The sequence below is a fragment of the Neovison vison genome, chromosome 12 (assembly GCF_020171115.1).
Source record: "Neovison vison isolate M4711 chromosome 12, ASM_NN_V1, whole genome shotgun sequence".
NCBI lineage: Eukaryota > Metazoa > Chordata > Mammalia > Carnivora > Mustelidae > Neogale > Neogale vison.
In genome coordinates, this window is record NC_058102.1 from 62,971,163 (window position 1) to 62,977,633 (window position 6,471).

The following is a 6,471-nucleotide window of genomic DNA, read 5'->3' on the forward strand; positions in this document are numbered from 1 at the left end:
AGGCTTTCCCCTGACTCTGATCTTACGTTGTGCTATAACAGTCACTAAATAAATATCTGTTGAAAAAAAGATTCTAAGAACGAATACATGATTCCAGAAGACGACAAAGGACTGACTAAAACTTCATTCTAGATGGCATGGAATAACTTGGGGTAGACCAGGACTGCTAATAAGAACAACTAGAAAAGCCCATAAAATGGTGTGACGGGTTTGATGGTATCAGAAGCTGTTGAGGAAATAAACATGAGGGCACGGAGTTGGGAGGCTGAGATTTGGAATGTACCAGTCATGTGGCTGATTTTCTCCTTAGGAGAATTTGGACAATTCCTGGATTCTGGGGCTGCATAGGGTTGAAGACAGCAAACTACCTGGTGCTCAATGTCCAATACTTCTTGAAATGTCTGGTGATTTCCCCTTTCCTTGTCACCTGAGTGAATAAGCAGAGGAAAGGACTATGAGAACAGCCACACTTTACCCTTCCCTGCTGTACAGGGTCTCTCTTCCTCAGGCTTCCTAGGACCCAGGCAGTGGGTTCCAAACCTGAACATTGTCTCAGTTCTGAAAACCAGGCAAAGAATTGTGATGTTTTCTTGGCAATTTCCCTCATCTTCCTACCACCCCACCCCTTGCTCTTTTATTGCTGTTGTCATTATTGATTTTGAGCGGAACCTTTGCTGGCTACCCACTTCTCTGTCTCATGGGGGTGCCATACTCCCTTGATCATTTGCACTGTTCCCCGTAGCTTAAGCCTGTGGGGCTACTCCTCTGCTCCTTCTGTGAGCTTTCTGGTGTTAGGATCATTGCAGGCTCATTTTTTTTTCCCCCTCAAGCTTATTTAAACTTTTTTTTTTTTTTTTTAATGTTTTGTTAGTCACCATGCCTTTCCTACTGTCTAGGAGCTGGGTCCCTTCGATTTGGGCTGCTCTCTGATGCTACCATTTGGTTTCTCTTTGTATTTTATTCAGCTTTTTAAGCAAATTTCATCTGATATCAGCATCTGAGTCATAGATGAGTCACAGAATATTTAGTTTTAAAACTATGAATTAATAAATGCCTCTTGCCCCTGGGAGACCCACTATCCTCTTAGCTCTTGGCATTCAAATCCACCCATACAGAAGCAAAGTGAAATTTTCTTCCTGAAGAGAAAATGCATCTTCTACAATATTTTTCTCATCATTGTCTCCTGTCCCTACTATACTGTGCTTCTTTCATCTTATACAAAGATAGACTTTCTGTCTTTTTGAAATATGGTTGTCGGGATTTCTGTGTTTGAGGTAAGACACCAAATGTAATATTTTAAAACATTAATAAAACTCTATGCGTGTTTGTATATTGGGAAGGAAGCTGAGGAAGGGTTCTGTAGACAGCTGGTTCCTTAGCTACTATCTTCCTGGGAAAACTTAGGGGCAAACTAACATTTTAATTGAAACTATGATTTTCATTACATCAAATCTTTATCATTTATCTTCTTTTCTTGAATGAAAGTAGCATGTGTTATAGTAGCAAATATATTAGAGAGGAAAAGCATCAAAGAGATAGGGTATACTTAAAATCTTTTTTTGAATGTGTGATTTATAAAGCAAACTATTCTATAGTTAACATCAAATGGCATTTATGAAAATCTAAACTCTAGTTTTCAGAGTTAAATTTTATTTGCTGTGAATGCTGTGTTTTAGATAGTTGCTCAAGTTTTGTATTATATATATATATATGTTTTTTAAAATATTTATTTATTATTTTGGGGAGAGAGAGAGAGTGCACAAGTGAGCATGAGCTCAGAGGGGAAAGGTGGAAGGAGAGGGAAAGAGAGAGAGCCTTAAGCAGACTCTGAGCTGAGCACAGTCCAAGTTAGGGCTTGATCTCATGACCCTGAGATCATGACCTCGAGATGAAACCAAGAGTCAGATGCTTGATCAATCTGCCACCAGGTACCCCATATGCATATGCTTTTTAATGTTTTTCTTTTTTAGCAATTTATTAATTTTCATTGCTATTGATTAATTGATATTTTATTGCTATATAATTGCTATCCTTTTCTATTTCTAATAGGGAGGATTATATATTAAGCATTATATTTTTTAGGGTAACAATGAGAACTTAGTCAACATATGTCAAATTTCTTTTAAAGCTATTAATTCATGATGGCAATGCCTACCACTTGTAATAAGTTCTTAATCCACACAGCAATTTTGTTATACAGATCTTATTCTCAATTCACAGATGTAGAAATTAAAAGTCAAGAGTTTAACACCAGTTTAAGATCAGGTGCATATCAGTGGAAGAGTCAGGAGTTAAAACCATTTTGCAGTATACAGATAGCAACATTTGGTTATTCAAATTCTAATCTAGGTTCTTCTGTGAAGGAGTTTTGCAGATGTGATTAAAGCTGCTTATCAGTTAAACTGGAGGAACAGAAGATAATCTTGTACTGGCCTGAATCAATTCTTTGTAAGTCCTTTAAAACATGCTCAGGGCTTTTATTTTCTTTTTTCTTCTTCTTCTTCTTTTTTTTTTTTTTTTTAATATTTATTTGTTTGAGAGAGAGGGCATGAGTGAGTAGAAGGTCAGAAGGAGAAGCAGACTCCCTGTGAGCTGGGAGCCCTATGCGGGACTCAATTCCAGAACTCCAGGATCATGACCTGAGCTGAAGGTGGAGAGCCTCCCACCTGCGATCATTAGCCTCCACTCCAGTCTCAGGGAGTGGCTCATGACATTCTTTTCCTGACGGCTTGCCCAATAGGCCCCCCACCTGTGTAGCCAGTCCCCACACTAGCATAAACAAAAAGGCATGTATTTGTTTATGGATATGATTTACCCCTGGTTTTCTCCTCCGGTTGAACCTTTTTAATACTCTTGTTGCCTTCACTGCAAATCTAATACTTGAGCAACTTGAATATTGTTCAAATTCAGAATAGAAATGTGGGGAGGGAAGGGTGAGTTTTAAAATAGGGCGGAGGGAGAGATGAACCAAGAGTCTTTATCATGGTATCTTTATGCCTCGATGTTGAAGCGCAGTTTCTACAAAAAATTCTTTTCCTGTCATTAGAATGACTCACGTTCAACAACTTTTGACATCTTTTCTAAAATTACATGATATTAAAAAAATATAACTTGTAGATCATATCAGTCTTGGATTGGTAATACTAGGAGGAATGACATATCATCATTTTTCAGTGTAAACCCTTGAATTTGAATCCAGAAGTTTTGGATTACAGGGAAAGTTTTGCGACTCTTAAATGTGTACCTGAAAATTCCCCACAGATTTGTGCAAACAGTACTTTTTTGCAGAGAACTCACTTATAACCTTCTCAATAGTATCCAAGCAAAAGAAATTTCTCTTTAATGACTGAATACTGGAATACAAAATACCTGAAAAAAAAATACTTTTATAGACTGAATGTTTGTGTCTGCCTCAAATTCATACGCTAAAGCCCTAAGCTCACCCCCATTGTGACTGTATATGGAGATGGAGCTTTTATAAGAAGTAATTAGGGCTTCATTCTGATGACCTCATTTAACCTTAATCCAACAGAACTGATGTCCTTATAAGGAAGAGAGACCAGAGTGTTCGGCTCTCGCTCCTTCAGGGGTCAAGGAAGAGGGCGTTGGAGGCCGCATGAGATGAACCACCTATGAACTAGAACACAATCCTCAGAATAAACCCTACCATGCCGGTCCCTTGACCTTTGACTTCTGGCCTTCACAACTGTGAAAAATAAATTCCTGTTGTTGAAGCCACCCAGTCTATGGTATGGCACCCCCAGCAGATGAAGAAAAATACTAAACATAAAAGATAACATTTTACTAAAAATTAATTGATAAATAAATCATATGTTCTTAACTGTCTCAAAAAGCGTAGACTATTAAATGTTGTTTAGGGGCGCCTGGGTGGCTCAGTGGGTTAAAGCCTCTGCCTTCGGCTCAGGTCATGATCCCAGGGTCCTGGGATCAAGCCCCGCATCGGGCTCTCTGCTCAGCAGAGAGCCTGCTTCCTCCTCTCTCTCTCTGCCTGCCTCTCTGCCTACTTGTGATCTCTGTCTGTCAAATAAATAAATAAAATCTTTAAAAAATAATAAATAAATAAATAAATAGATAGATAGATAGATAAATGTTGTTTAAACTTTTGACTTTCTTAAGACCATCATTTTAAGCTACATGAAGTGCATGCAGACATGGCAGTAAGCCTAAGAAATTTGGAAGAAATAGCAGGTTTTGTGATTTACAAAAATCATCCCTTTCACATTAGGGATTGTAGAAAGTTCTAATCAAATTCCTACAGGTTGGTGAATCTTCAAACTTCAACTCATTTTTTATATCTACAGACGGGGGAAAAAAAAGTGACTCCTAAGACTACCTAGCAAAATCCAAGTCGATTATGCTTTTCATAAAATATTCTTCCTACTCCAACTTTTAGCCTTTTATTTGAAAACTAAATCTCTGAGTTCCTGAGTGGTTAGGGCAGGTTCCATGGCACACAAGTAGGTGAAAATAGTTAATAAGAATGATTTAAGGCATGAACATTTAAGAGTATATATGGAAAAATGGTTGATTAAATAGAATAAACATGAGAATTGATTAAAAATTAAATGTCATGAAAAAAATTAAATGTCATGAAAGTCTGTTTTAAAGTGCATTTTCTGAAAAACTCATATTTCTGACATACTCACTTTTTGGCTCATCAGCATTACATTTAAAACATACACACGCACACATACACATTGAAGCTATTTCACTTATTATTTCCTAGAAATAAGATTTTTTCAAGAGCCAATGATTTTTTCCTACGTTGTAAATTGTCATCTTTGAAAGCCAGCCCTATTCAGTATAGGACAGCCCTCCTATACTGAGAGGGAGATTTCTGTATATCTTGCCAGACTCCCAGAAGCCAATGAATTATAATTCTCAAAGATTGGATCTAGATATGAAATCTAAAATTCTTGACTTTTGAATTGCCTTGAAACTCTCATCCTCAGTTAAAACTCTATGTTTTGTTTTTTTTAAGAGGATTTACTACCTTTACTGATATATTTGTTCAAATCACATAAACCCAAAATACAATTTTAAAATAGTTAAAAATTCTTCAAAGTGATTAACCATCATAGCTATAAAGTTAAAAAGATAAAATCCTCACTAAGCTCGAGTATATGAAATTAGAGTACAATCAAATAACAAACCATTTAAATGCCAACTGAAAGTTTAAAAAATAATTTTAAGTATCCAAAGTGATCTTTATATGTTATACTTAAAAAAACTAATAGTGGCTATAAAAGGATTATAATGGTGATATCTGGGTCTTATATGCAATTAATTACATAAGAGATACAACTACTAATTATTCTAATGATCTTTAGAGCACCAAAAATATAGCATCTCTTTAAAAAAAAATATAGCATCTTTTGAAAGGGTTTGGAGGAAAATCTCATTTTTTTAGTGAACTACGTAAGTTCAGGGAATTTATATCTATGGAATCTTTCAATCTCAGCATTGGAAAATACATCATGTTTACAGCCATTAAATTTGAAGCCAGGTGAATTACCAAATTAAGGTCCTTGAGAAAATGTCAAATAATTTGTTTCATTTATAGTTTGTGAATAGGTTAAAACTTAATAATTAGAATATTCCATAAGAATTCACATAGGCCACTATATAGATTATTTATGCTTATTAAAGGATCTATGTATAGAATATATGTTTAGTATATAAAACATATGTATATATATATATTTTTTCTATTTCTTACCATATCACCTAATTAACCCATCTCCCCAACCCCCTCCCCTCTGATAAATTAGTCTTCTTTAGTTGAGTCTGTTTCTTGATTTGTCTCTCATTTTTTTTACCTTGTCCTGTTTGTTTTGTTTCTTAAATTCCACATTTGAGTGAAGTCCTGTGGTATTTATCTTTCTCTGACTGATTTGTTTCACTTAGCATTATACTCTCCAGCTCTATCTATGTTGTTGAAAACGGCAAGATTTCATTCTTTTTATGGCTGAATAATATTCCAGTGTGTGTGAATGCACGCGTGCGTGCACATGCGTGTGCACATACACCATTCTTCTTTATCTATTCATTAGTTGATGGACACCTGGCTATTTCCATAATTTAGCTATTGTTGATAATGCTGCTAGAAACATCATGGTGCATGTATCCCTTCAAATCAGTGTTTTTGTATTTGGATAAATTCCTAGTAGTGCAATTGCTGGATCATAGGGTTATTCTGTTTTTAACTTTTAGAGAAACATCCATACTGTTTTCTACAGTGGCTATACCAGTTTACACTCCCACCAGCAGTGCCAGAGTGTTCCCCTTTCTCCACATCATTGTCAACACTTACTGTTTCTTGTTACTGATTTTAGCCATTCTGACAGGTATCTCATTGTAGTTTTGATTTGCATATCCCTGATGATCAGTGATGTTGAACATTTTTTCATCCATCTATGGACCATCTGTTCATATCTTCTGTACATTTTT

At 35.8% G+C, this 6,471-nt stretch overlaps 1 non-coding gene across 1 annotated transcript; it reads right to left on the bottom strand.

Moving 5' to 3' along the window:
- Positions 1–4,792: 4,792 nt before the first annotated feature.
- Positions 4,793–4,923, bottom strand: LOC122892855. Its single transcript, XR_006381527.1, has one exon.
- Positions 4,924–6,471: the final 1,548 nt, after the last annotated feature.